Source organism: Heterodontus francisci, chromosome 9 (genome assembly GCF_036365525.1).
Source record: "Heterodontus francisci isolate sHetFra1 chromosome 9, sHetFra1.hap1, whole genome shotgun sequence".
NCBI lineage: Eukaryota > Metazoa > Chordata > Chondrichthyes > Heterodontiformes > Heterodontidae > Heterodontus > Heterodontus francisci.
Window position 1 is genome coordinate 38,837,157 of NC_090379.1, and position 14,711 is coordinate 38,851,867.

The following is a 14,711-nucleotide window of genomic DNA, read 5'->3' on the forward strand; positions in this document are numbered from 1 at the left end:
CAAGGAACCTCATGATCGACTGTGAGAATGCACACTTCTCATTTAATGTGAGACTGGCCTCTTGTAATCTGTGTAATACAGCTCTTACCCTTGCACATGTTCTTCTTGGTTTGCTCCATGAATCAGAACATCAGCCATGTGGCAGATAATGCCCTTTAAGCTTTCTAGGATTGTCGGCAACCTCTGCTGGAATATCTCTGCTGCCGGTGCAATGCTGAATGAAGGGTGTGATAAAGGTAGTTAACAATTTAGACTCCTCATCTAAAGACAACTGCCAGAACCCACTATTTGCATCTAATTTGGTGAATATGGAGCTTTTTCCCAATTTGGCAAGGCTGTCATCGACTGACGCCATGGAGTGAATCTCTCTCTCTACAACTTTATTGTGTTGGATAAGGTCCACACAAATCCTAATAGACCTGTTTGGTTTTCTTACTGGAGCCCATCTCAGAGCATCACCTGGTGGGTTTAGACAGTGCCGAAATAACTCTTTGGTTTAGCATGGCAGCGATTTCCTTCTTTATTTTTACCAGGAGTGGCCATGGAACCTTTCTCGGAGTGAAAAAACATACTGGTTCTGTCTCTTCATTGAGATGGCGGGGTGCACGAGCGAGATTTACTCTGCGGAGCTGCTACAATATTTAGCACAGCAGCTCATTAACATGGCCGGGGCGGAGGGCCCACCCCCACCAATGACGTGGGAGGGGGTGGGTGTCACTGCGCAGGCACTGGCGCCATTTTTAAAGGGTTTCAAACCCTTCCAATACATTTAAATTTTTAAAGTTCTATGGAGTGTGAATTAAAAATGAAAAACTTAATAAATGTTTTGATACCCTCTCCTACCCCACCCAATGACTAAACAAATTATTGCTTGACCTCCCCCCACCAAATAAAACTTACCTTTCAGTCCTGAAATTCCCCCCCAAAGTTTATAAACTTTGAACCTTACCCCTTCCCATCACCCCCGAGACTAATCAGAAAGGTTTCACCCTGCTCTCCCACCTCCGCCCTGAAAACATACCTCCTCCCACCTCCCCACCAATGTCACGCATCAGATCTCCGGTCAGAGATCCGAAGGTGCAGGAATCCTGGCAACCAGCCGGAATATGGCAGCGGGACGGCCGACGGGAGCAGATAGGTCATTAATTCATTAATTAACATATTTAAATCCTACTCCAGTCGCCAAGCAGTGGGGAGGCCACCACGAGGCCTCACCGCCACTGGTAATAAGGGGCGGGGCCTTCCCGTCCTCGAGGCCTGTGGTAGGCCTCTCCCTGAGGCATTTTCCAGTACCCTCCTCCACAACCCCCGATGTCGAGGGGCCGGTAAAATTTGTCGCAGTGAGTGCATTGTTTTTACACCAATGGAAAACAATTTGTGCCCTCTGGTAGTCTGGAGAGGTATTTACATAAGAACTTCCTGGGTCAGCGTTGGAGGTGTCCTTTGTGTAAATCCCAATGAAAGCAGTTGTAATCTGCAGTGCTGCAAAGGCATTAAAACTTGCAAAGCAACATGTTTGCACCTTGGACCTTGCAAAAGCCAGCAATCCCACAAAACTGGATGGCCTTATCATGTGATACCAGAGGTGACAAATTACCCAGCTCCTTTTTCAATGAATATGCCTGTTCTGCCATTATGGGCAGCCTGAAATGATCCAGTGGCAAAAAAATTAAGTGTTATGGATATCTTTATAGCTACAGAGATAGCAGTGTGGTCAAATGGCCATGACTACAGGTCATTATGCAGTAGGTGATGGAACTGTTGCCTGTTTTGTGAAACTCACTCTACTCATACACATCTCCTTGTTAAGGTCCTCAAATGACCTCTGCTGCCGTTACATTCTATACTGTCATGCTCACAGAGGGAACAGAGATGAAATATGAAATGAACTGATGGAATTATGAAATAAAAGTAAACTGGTGAACCAAGCTACATGAAAATTAACATTTTGCTACATGGCAACAAGGAGGGAGAGGTTAGGTGATTCCCTCCTGTATTGCCAATCAACATGTTTGTCTGTCGAAGATGGGACTACTATTAATGTCTGGAATTCCCTTGAGGAGGCACATTGGCATGTAAAACAGCCCTTTCCATGCTAATAACTCCTATCATCAAATATTGGGTTAGCAAAGGCTTTTGCAGACAGACTGACTTCGAAGCCAAGGCCAAGATAATAGGTGTGAAATAACACCTATTTAGCAAAATGGACCATATTCACTCACCATTATGTAACAATGGTCTACACGTCCTGGGACATTGTATGAACACCACAGAGGAGAGTGTCTTGAGGCATTTGACTAAAACCAAAATCTGATAAGTTTTTACCTTAAAAGAAGTAACTTCTCAGAGAGGGGTTGTGCGACAAAAAGCCATTCTAGCCAGAGAATCTATGAGATCAACCCAGCTAAGCAAGGAACCCTGCCAGTACCATCTTTAAACTACTGAGGCGGAGAGATTGCAAGGTGACCTTGAAAACTCCCCATCTGAGAAATTGAACCAGGATTTCCACCACCAACTTCAGACTGAATTTTAACCAAAGGAGTCTGCAACACTTCATCAATTCCAAGACAAGGAACATTCAGGCCTGCAAATGCTGTTAAAAATTCCTCTCAGAAAACCAAGAAGGTTTCAAATTGAATTCTTTTTACAACAATAAGACTCTAATTGCATGCTACCCTCTACTCTATCTTTTCTTGTGTGTGCATGTATATGAATGCATAAGTGGGTGAGGTTGCGAACATTTTTGGGCATTGTTTAATAAATAGTTAACTTTCTTTTTTATACCAGAGTTGCCTAATCTTTTCAGGCGGAGGGCCGCATGATGATTTTTGCTCAGCCTGGGGACTGGTGAGTAAATTCCGAAAGATAAAGGCATTAAAAATGTATTTTACTAATAAAAACAACAAATGTGCATTTTTGTGAAGAAGCTTTAAATGTGAAGACTAATTTATTGACTTACTTTCTCGTCACTATATTGAAAACTGATTTAGTGATGTATCTGGCACTGCTGTGCTTGCATAAGTAGTCAATCTCTGCCTGCATGCTTGATGTAGTGATGCAGAGTATTCTGGATAGATACCCATCTGTCAGGAGTGATCTTGATATCTCTCTCTCTCTCTGAGAGACAGAAAGTGTGGAACAGAGAGAGAGCGGGAAACAGAGAGGGGGGGACAGAGAGAGAGATGGGGGAACAAAGAGAGGGGGGACAGAGAGAGAGGGGGAAACAGAGAGAGAGCGGAGGACAGAGAGAGAGGGGAAAACAGAGAGAGGGGAAAACAGAGAGAGGCGGGAAGAGAGAGAGGGGGGAACAGAGAGAGAGGGGCAGAGAGGGCGGACAGAGAGAGGGGGGACAGGGAGGAGACACAGAGAGCAATTTCTCAGCTCTAGTCACGGAGCCCTGGCAAGGATGAGATACGGCCCTGGGTACAGTTTACACCCACGGGCCAGATGGACACCTTGGAAAACCTGTCCTTTGCTTATTTGACTGTTAAAACACTCAGGGATTAAAACACTTCCTTTCAAAAAAACTATCTGCGGTCAGTTGAAAGGTGAAAAGTGGACGTCACCCACACCATTTCACTCCTGCCCATAACAATACATAATCTGCGGTCAGTTGAAAGGTGAAAAGTGGACGTCACCCACACCATTTCACTCCTGCCCATAACAATACATATTCTGTGCATCCTCCTTAAATGGTGCCTGACTCTCCTTTTCTCTAACCTATGCTGCACTTCCTTCATCATAAGAAAGAAAAAAAGAAAGACTTGCATTTAAAATACCACTTTTCACAACCACTGGATGTCTCAAAGCATTTTACAGCCAATGAAGTATTTTTGAAGTGCAGTCACTGTTGAAATGCAGGAAATGCAGCAGACAATTTGTGCACAGAAAACTCCCACAAACAGCAAAGTGATCATGATCAGATAATCTGTTATTTTGTGATGTTTATTGAGGGATAAATATTGGCCAGCACACCGAGGAACTGTATAAAACGCTAGTTAGGCCACAGCTGGAGTACTGTGTACAGTTCTGGTCGCCACACTATAGAAAGGATGTGATTGCAATGGAGAGGGTGCAGAGGAGATTCACCAGGATGTTGCCTGGGTTGGAGCATTTCAGCTATGAAAAGAGACTGGATAGGCTAGGGTTGTTTTCCTTAGAGCAGAGAAGGCTGAGGGGGGACCTGATTGAGGTATATAAAATTATGAGGGGCATAGATAGGACAGATAGGAAGAAATTATTTTCCTTAGCAGAGGTGTCAATAACCAGAAGGCATAGATTTAAGGTAAGGGACAGGAGGTTTAGAGGGGATTTGAGGAAAAAAAATTTCACCCAGAGGGTAGTTGGAATCTGGAGCACACTGCCTGAAGGGGTGGCAGAGGCAGGAACCCTCACAACATTTAAGAAGTATTTAGATGAGCACTTGAAACACCATAGCATACAAGGCTACGGGCCAAGTGCTGGAAAATGGGATTAGAATAGATAGGCTTGATGGCTGGCGCGGACACGGTGGGCCAAAGGGCCTGTATCTGTGCTGTATAGCTCTATGACTCTATGACTCTATGATAACTCCCCTGCTCTTCTTCACAATAGTGCCATGAGATCTCTTACATCCACCCGAGCAAGCAGATGGGATGTTGGTTTAATGTATCATCCGAAAGACGACACTTCCAACAGTGCAGCAGTCCCTCAGCAATACACTGGAGTGTAAGGCTAAATTACTAATTGTATACAAGGACATGGACATCATCAGGATCTGTTACTCCTCACTTACTAATCAGTTGATGCAGACAGCAGATGCACCATATAATTCTCAGTCTAAGGACTGAGAGGGAGATAGAGAATATGATGAAACATGTATGATGCATGTCTGGTGAATTCTTCAAGTGAGAACCAGGCCAAATACAGTAAGAAGGGAAGCAAAGAAGAAAATAAGACTGGCAAAGAGAGACTATAAGAAGGGCAGTTAACATAAAAGGGAGCCCAAATATATCTTCTACTGGCATGTAAGTGGTCAGCAGGTAGTAGGAGGTGAGGTGGGGCCTATTAGGGACAAAGAAAGTGATATATGCTTAGAGGTGCAGGGCAAGGCGAGAATACTTAATGAATACTTTGTGTCAGTATTTACTAAGGATGCGAATGCTGACAAAATATTGGTAGAAGTGCAGATGGTAGAGGTAATGGATGGGGTGAAAATTGGTAAGAAGGATGTACTGGAAAGGCTGGTGAAGGTGGATAAGTCGTTTGGTCCGAATGGCTTGCATCCCAGGTTGTACAAGGAAGTGAGTGTGAAGATAGCAGAAGGACTTGCCATAATCTTCCAATTTTCCCAGAGGATTGGAGAGAGGCAAATGCGACACACTTACTCAAGAAAGGCTGTAAGGACATTCCTAGTAACTACAGGCCCATCAGTTTAACATCAGTGGTGATTAAGTTTTTAGAAACAATAATCTGGGAAAATATCCACAGGCCCTTGGAGACGTTTGAGTTAATTAAGGAGAGCCATCATGGATTTGTAAATGGCAGATCGTGCTTAACTAACCTAATTGAATTTTTAATGAAGTAACTTTAAAGTTGTTATATTGCTGAAAACATAGACATTGTGTTGAAACTTTTCCTCTTGTACTCATCAGGACAAATCGCAAGAATACCAATGCAAGGGAAAGCAACAAATTTATACTGTATGAGAAGAGTTACTCAAGTTATGTGCTAGCAAATGACTATTTAAAGTTGTTAATGAGGTAACAGAGAAGGTTGATGAAAGGAAAGCAATGAATGTTGTCTCTATGGATTTTAAGGAAGCATTTGGAAAAATACCATAATAAAGGCTGGTTAACAAAATTGGGGCTCATGGAGTAGGAGGGCCAGTGTCAGCTTGGATAAAAAATGGGCTTAAGGACAGGAAGCAGTGAGTCGTGATAAATGGTTGTTTTTCAGACTGGAGGATGGTAGACAGTGGTGTTCCTCAAGGTTCAGTTCTAGGACCACTGTTTTTTGATATATATGTAAATGACTTGGATATTGGAATACAGAGTAAAATTTCATATTTTGCCAATGATACCAAACTTGGAGGTGTGACAGACAGTGAGAATGATACCCATCAACTGCAACAGGACATAGCTAGGCTAGCAGAATGAGCAGAAAAATGGCAGATGGAATTTAATGCAGTAAAGTGTGAGGTGATGCATTTTGGCAGAGGGATGGGGGAGGCAATATAGACTTAATGACACAGTTCTAAAGACTGCAGGGACAGAGGGATCTGGGGGTGCATGTGCATTGATCTTTGAAGGTGGCAGGACATATTAGAACAAAGAACAAAGAAAAAAGAACAAAGAAAATTACAGCACAGGAACAGGCCCTTCGGCCCTCCAAGCCTACGCCGATCCAGATCCTCGATCTAAACCTGTCGCCTATTTTCTAAGGGTCTGTATCTCTTTACTTCCTGTCCATTCATGTATCTGTCTAGATACATCTTAAAAGACGCTATCGTGCCCGCGTCTACCACCTCCGCTGGCAACGCGTTCCAGGCACCCACCGCCCTCTGCGTAAAGAACTTTCCACGCATATCCCCCCTAAACTTTTCCCCTTTCACCTTGAACTCGTATCCCCTAGTAATTGATTCCCCCACTCTGGGAAAAAGCTTCTTGCTATCCAACCTGTCTATACCTCTCATGATTTTGTACACCTCAATCAGGTCCCCCCTCAACCTTCGTCTTTCTAATGAAAATAATCCTAATCTACTCAACCTCTCTTCATAGCTAGCGCCCTCCATACTAGGCAACATCCTGGTGAACCTCCTCTGCACCCTCTCCAAAGCATCCACATCCTTTTGGTAATGTGGCGACCAGAACTGCACGCAGTATTCCAAATGTGGCCGAACCAAAGTCCTATACAACTGTAACATGACCTGCCAACTCTTGTACTCAATACCCCGTCCAATGAAGGAAAGCATGCCGTATGCCTTCTTGACCACTCTATTGACCTGCGTTGCCACCTTCAGGGAACAATGGACCTGAACACCCAAATCTCTCTGCACATCAATTTTCCCCAGGACTTTTCCATTTACTGTATAGTTCACTCTTGAATTGGATCTTCCAAAATGCATCACCTCGCATTTGCCCTGGTTGAACTCCATCTGCCATTTCTCTGCCCAACTCTCCAATCTATCTATATTCTGCTGTATTCTCTGACAGTCCCCTTCACTATCTGCTACTCCACCAATCTTAGTGTCGTCTGCAAACTTGCTAATCAGACCACCTATACTTTCCTCCAAATCATTTATGTATATCACAAACAACAGTGGTCCCAGCACGGATCCCTGTGGAACACCACTGGTTACACGTCTCCATTTTGAGAAACTCCCTTCCACTGCTACTCTCTGTCTCCTGTTGCCCAGCCAGTTCTTTATCCATCTAGCTAGTACACCTTGGACCCCATGCGCCTTCACTTTCTCCATCAGCCTACCATGGGGAACCTTATCAAACGCCTTACTGAAGTCCATGTATATGACATCTACAGCCCTTCCCTCATCAATCAACTTTGTCACTTCCTCAAAGAATTCTATTAAGTTGGTAAGACATGACCTTCCCTGCACAAAACCATGTTGCCTATCACTGATAAGCCCATTTTCTTCCAAATGGGAATAGGTCCTATCCCTCAGTATCTTCTCCAGCAGCTTCCCTACCACTGACGTCAGGCTCACCGGTCTATAATTACCTGGATTATCCCTGCTACCCTTCTTAAACAAGGGGACAACATTAGCAATTCTCCAGTCATCTGGGACCTCACCCGTGTTTAAGGATGTTGCAAAGATATCTATCAAGGCCCCAGCTATTTCCTCTCTCGCTTCCCACAGTAACCTGGGATAGATCCCATCCGGACCTGGGGACTTGTCCACCTTAATGCCTTTTAGAATACCCAACACTTCCTCCCTCCTTATGCCGACTTGACCTAGAGTAATCAAACATCTGTGCCTAACCTCAACATCCGTCATGTCCCTCTCCTCGGTGAATACCGATGCAAAGTACTCGTTTAGAATCTCACCCATTTTCTCTGACTCCACGCATAACTTTCCTCCTTTGTCCTTGAGTGGGCCAATCCTTTCTCTAGTTACCCTCTTGCTCTTTATATATGAATAAAAGGCTTTGGGATTTTCCTTAACCCTGTTTGGTAAAGATATTTCATGACCCCTTTTAGCGCTCTTAATTCCTCGTTTCAGATTGCGCCTACAATCCCGATATTCTTTCAAAGCTTCGTCTTTCTTCAGCCGCCTAGACCTTATGTATGCTTCCTTTTTCCTCTTAGCTAGTCTCACAATTTCACCTGTCATCCATGGTTCCCTAATCTTGCCATTTCTATCCTTCATTTTCACAGGAACATGTCTCTCCTGCACGCTAATCAACCTCTCTTTAAAAGCCTCCCACATATCACATGTGGATTTACCTTCAAACAGCTGCTCCCAATCTACATTCCCCAGCTCCTGCCGAATTTTGGTATAGTTGGCCTTCTCCCAATTTAGCGCTCTTCCTTTAGGACCACTCTCGTCTTTGTCCATGAGTATTCTAAAACTTATGGAATTGTGATCACTATTCCCAAAGTAGTCCCCTACTGAAACTTCAACCACCTGGCCGGGCTCATTCCCCCAACACCAGGTCCAGTATGGCCCCTTCCTGAGTTGGACTATTTACATACTGCTCTAGAAAACCCTCCTGGATGCTCCTTACAAATTCTGCTCCATCTAGACCTCTAACACTAAGTGAATCCCAGTCAGTGTTGGGAAAATTAAAATCTCCGATCACCACGACCCTGTTGCTCCTACATCTTTCCATAATCTGTTTACATATTTGTACCTCTATCTCACGCTCGCTGTTGGGAGGCCTGTAGTACAGCCCCAACATTGTTACCGCACCCTTCCTATTTCTGAGTTCTGCCCATATTGCCTCACAGCTCGAGTCCTCCATAGTGCCTTCCTTCAGCACAGCTGTGATATCCTCTTTGACCAGTAATGCAACTCCTCCACCCCTTTTACCTCCCTCTCTATCCCGCCTGAAGCATCGGTATCCTGGGATATTTAGTTGCCAATCATGCCCTTCCCTCAACCAAGTCTCAGTAATAGCAATAACATCATACTCCCAGGTACTAATCCAAGCCCTAAGTTCATCTGCCTTACCTACTACACTTCTTGCATTAAAGCAAATGTACCTCAGACCACCAGTCCCTTTGCTTTCATCATCTGCTCCCTGCCTAGTCTTTCCCTTAGTCACGCTGACTTCATTATCTAGTTCCTTACAGGCTTTAGTTACTACCTCCTTACTGTCCACTGACCTCATTTGGTTCCCATCCCCCTGCCACATTAGTTTAAACCCTCCCCAACAGCGTTAGCAAAAGCACCCCCAAGGAGATTGGTTCCAGTCCGGCCCAGGTGTAGACCATCCAATTTTTAATAGTCCCACCTCCCCCAGAACCAGTCCCAATGTCCCAAAAATCTGAACCCCTCCCTCCTGCACCATCTCTCAAGCCACGCATTCATCCTGACTATTCTTTCATTTCCACTCTGACTATCACGTGGCACTGGTAGCAATCCGGAGATTACTACCTCTGAGGTCCTACTTTTTAACTTGGCTCCTAACTCCCTAAATTCTGCTTGTAGGACCTCATCCCGTTTTTTACCTATATCATCGGTGCCTATGTGCACGACGACAACTGGCTGTTCACCCTCCCCCTTCAGAATGTTCTGCAGCCGATCTGAGACATCCCTGACCCGTGCACCTGGGAGGCAACATACCATTCGGGAGTCTCGTTTTCGACCACAGAACCGCCTATCTACTCCCCTTACAATCGAATCCCCTATGACTATAGCCCTTCCACTCTTTTTCCCGCCCTTCTGAACAGCAGAGCCAGCCACGGTGCCATGAACCTGGCTACTGCTGCCTTCCCCTGGTGAGCCATCTCCCTCAACAGTATCCAAAACGGTATACCTGTTGTGGAGGGAGATGACCGCAGGGGACACCTGCGCTGCCTTCCTGCTCTTTCTCTGCCTTTTGGTCACCCATTCCCTTTCTCCTTCAGCAATCCTAATCTGCGGTGTGACCAATTCGCAAAACGTGCTATCCACTACCTCCTCAGCATCGCGGATGCTCCAAAGTGAGTCCACCCGCAGCTCCAGAGCCATCATGCGGTCTAACAAGAGCTGCAGCTGGACACACTTCCTGCACGTGAAGGAGTCAGGGACATCAACCGTGTCCCTGAGCTCCCACATTGAGCAAGAGGAGCATAACACGGGTCTGAGATCTCCTGCCATTTTTAATCTTAAGCTTAACTTAGTCTGAAATTTAGATAAATGAAAAAGGAACGAAAAGTTTTTGCCAATCACACGATAAAAAACAAAGTAGAAAAAGCCTTACCTTATCTGCACACCACCGAGTCCTTTTTTTTTTGGTTAGAGGAGGAGGGCAGGTGGGAGACACTACCCATGTAGTGTCTCGGGTTCAGAAACGGCCCAAATATATAGGGTTTTACTTACCCAGCAGCCCCTTGGTCCGCCGAAAACAAAAGGAAATTAAGTTTAAGCTGAAATTGACCTTCCCAGCTGCTCACTCGCTCGCACTCTCTGCTCCCGAATAAGCTGCTGCAATGAAAGGCAAGTTATTTTAAACGGCCCAAATATATAGGGTTTTACTTACCCAGCAGCCCCTTGGTCCGCCGAAAACAAAAGGAAATTAAGTTTAAGCTGAAACTGACCTTCCCAGCTGCTCACTCGCTCGCACTCTCTGCTCCCGAATAAGCTTCCCAGCTGCTCACTCGCTCGCACTCTCTGCTCCCAAATAAGCTGCTGCAATATTGAGAGAGTAGTTAGCAAAGCATGTAAGATCTTGGGCTTCTTAAATAGAGGTATTGAGTACAAAAGCAGGGAAGTTATGCTGAACCTTTATAAAGCACTGGTTAGGCTACAACTAGAGTATGCATCCAGTTCTGGTCGCCATACTTTGGGAAGGATGTGAGGGTCCTTGAGTGGGTGCAGAGGAGATTTACCAGATTGGTTCCAGAAATGTGGGATTTTAACTACAAGGTTAGGTTGGAGAAGCTGGGGTCATTCTCCTTGGAGCAAAGGAGATTGAGGAGATATTTGATAGATGTGTACAAGATTATGACAGGTTCAGATAAGGAAAACAAATAAAAGTTGTTCCCATTAGCTAATGGTACAAGGATTAGGGGACACAGATTTAAGATTTTTGTCAAGAGATGCAGGGGGAGGTGAGGAAGAATTTTTTTATGCAGCAAGTGTTAATGACCTCGAACTTTCTGCCTAGTAATATGGCGGAAGGGTGGAAGCGGAAATGATGAATGATTTCAAAAGGAAATTGGATGGGCACTTGAGGGAAATAAACTTGTAGGGCTATGGATATAGCGGGAAAATGGGACTGATTGAATTGCTGTACAGAGAACCAGCATGGACTCAATTGGCCGAATGGCCTCCTTCTGTGCCGTAATGACTCTATGACTCTGTTTCCTTAGTGTGATACAAGTGTAAAAGCAGGATTTGCAATGTCACTTGTCCTTGATATAATATATCTAAATAACAGCACTCAGGACTCAGTGGGTGGGAATTCAGCACAAAGGAATTCAGGCAGAGCAATTTTATGACAGAGCACCAACAGAAACTGCTTCTGCCCAATTTTCTGTCCTGGCTCCGGTGACCCCACCTCACTTCCCTGAGGCCCGGGTTCCAGTGCTGGACGTGAGTCCAAGGCCTCTGCAGTACCAGCAGTGGCCACCGCTAGCAGTGGTGCTGCCTATACCAAAAGCAAAATACTGCGGATGCAGGTCAGCTATGTGGCCTGGTCCAATCTGCACCTTCTCCTTTGTTATCTCTTGCCCCACCCCCACCTCACTTGTTTATAATCTGTGACTTTTCTAATATTTGTCAGTTCCGAAGAAGGGTCACTGACCCGAAACGTTAACTCTGCTTCTCTTTCCACAGATGCTGCCAGACCTGCTGAGTGATTCCAGCATTTCTTGTTTTTGTTGCTGCCTACACTGCTGAGCTGCCGGCCCTGTGATTGGCTGGCAGCTCTTTAAAGGGACGGGGATCCCGGCGCGGGTCACTTATGCAGTAAAACAATGGAAGATCGCTCCGGGGGGACACGAAAAGACTGAGGTGTGGCTCCCTCCGTCTTTTTGGCCTGGCCACGGGAGCCTCACCTCCTCCACAAAACCCAGCCCAGAGGATGCACTTACACTGCAACTGTGATGTCAGTGCAAAGAAATTTATAGTTTAAATCTATATTTTAAGTGCAGCCAAATCCAGGGTCACAATCTAAGCTGACTCAAGAATGAAGTGGAATGAGCATCTCGAGAGAGGAGGGTCACACTCTGCTTTGTTTCCGAATCAGATCAGGCCATAACTCTGGATTTACACATCACGGATGGGTTTTCCACATATGTGCATATAGCCCATGATCCTTCACCCATTCACCTCAATGTGCAGAAAATCACAGCCTGATGACCAGTAAACCTAAATCTACAAGTTTAATTTACTGGGATGGAAAACTTGTAGCATTATGCACCCATTCATGTATTAGATCAAAAAATCAGTTTGGTATACATTGATACACCACCTTTAAATTCACAAAACGTTTTAAGGCACATCACAGTTGGAGATCAAACACTAGTAGGAATCAGAGGGAATGGAGGATGGAGACCAGAAATATGGTGAAAAAGTAGACTTCAAAGATGCTTTTGAAGGTTGGCAGACATATAGGAAGGTGAAAGAGCTTAGGGAAATAGTTATGAGAGAGCACAATGCTGAAGGCTCTACCATTGACACCAAAGCTTACCGGTGGTGAGCAGATAGTCTACCAGAATTGGAAGAGTAGTGGTCTAAAGAAAGTTGCAGAGATAGGGGGTACTGAGGCCTTAGAGGAACTTCTAGACAAAGACAAGGATTGGCAAAGACAGGAGTTAATTTTTATGTGGGATAAAACATAGACATTGGAGTTTTGGTTGAGTTCAGAATGCTGCTGAGAATGTAATTGAAAGAGTCTTATGAACAAAATGGATCCAGCTACAAGAACAGGAATAGAGCAAGAACAGAAGGAAAAGCCAGAGTGGGAGCCAGAAATGGGAAGATGTTGCTAATTGTAGTGAGCAGGAAAGAAGCACCATCCTTTACGCCATAGGCAGGAGCTTGGCAGTGTGGTGAGTTCTGGAAATTGTAGTCTATTCCACAGCAGAAAGACACTTGCACATGTGCACTTTAGAACATGGTAGTAAATTAGCTAAAAGAAAAGATAGACTTGGAGTTATATAGCGCCTTACTCGAGCTCAGGACCTTCCAAAGCACTATACCGCCAAGTAAGTACTTTTGAAGTGTAGCCAGAAATGCAACAGTCAATTTACATGCAACAAGGTCCCACAAACCACAAGTTGATGATGACCAGATAATCAGTTTTAGTGATCTTGGTTAGAGGGCTAAATATTAGCAAGGATACAGCTGGGTGAAGTTGGCAAAATAGAGGTTGTATCCAGAGTCCAGGATATTAAGAGGTTCAGTGTGACTATTGGTGAACAGGGAGAAAGTTATTGGAACTAGTTTTATGAATAAGTTTTAAGAATTGTGCATTTTTACTGTAATTACTGAAAGTTTAATTGTTCGCTGCAAATGGTACAGACATGCAATTGATAATTATATTATAAAACATTGAAGGATGAGGTCGCTTGGCTTTTAAAATGCATTAGATTGAAATTAAATGAACAGTTTAGCGTACATAGCTAATTGTTTACTAATACATGCATACATTCATACTTTGGCCCATATTCTTTCCATTCAAACGTATGCTGTATCTTTATACTCATATAATTCGTATTTGACCACACATGCAAAAATGAGCCTTGTAGACAGATGGTAGTTTTCAATGGAAATATCTCTACATGGGGCAATGTCATTTGGAGTCCCATCTTCATAAATTATTTGGGTGAAGGCATTCACAAGTTTGTTGATGGCTCAAGAATAGAGTTAGGAATTTAAATCAAATACACAGGATAAATACCAAGTTAGACATAGTGACATCAGTTTAAACATGGATAGGATGGGAATAGAGGGATACGGTCCCCGGAAGTGCAGAAAGTTTTAGTTTAGGCAGGCATCAAGATCGGCGCAGGCTTGGAGGGCCGAATGGCCTGTTCCTGTGCTGTACTGTTCTTTGTTCTTTATGGGCAAGGAAATCTCCTGCTGATTACCATCCACTGTTCTCCCTCAACTGATAAATCACTTCTCCTCCATATTGAACACTTGGAAGAATCACTGGGGGTGGTAAGGGCACAGAGTGTACTCTGGGTGGGGAACATCAAGTCCATCACCAAGAGTGACTCAGTCGGACCACTATTAACTGAGCTGGCCGAGCCCTGAAGTACATAGCTACCAGACTGGGCCTGCAGCAGGTGGTGAGACAACCAACACAAGAGAAAAACCAACTTGACCTCAGCCTCACCAACCCACATGCATCTATCCATGTCAGTATTGGTAGGAATGACCACTGCACTGTCCTCATGGTTACAAAGTCCTGCTTTAACACTGAGGACACACTCTATTGTGTTGTGTGACCCAACACCATGCTAAATGGGATAGATTCAGAACAGATCCAGCAGTTCAAAACTGAGCATCCATGATGCACTGTGCGCCTTCATCAGCAGCAGAATTGTATTCCACCAGA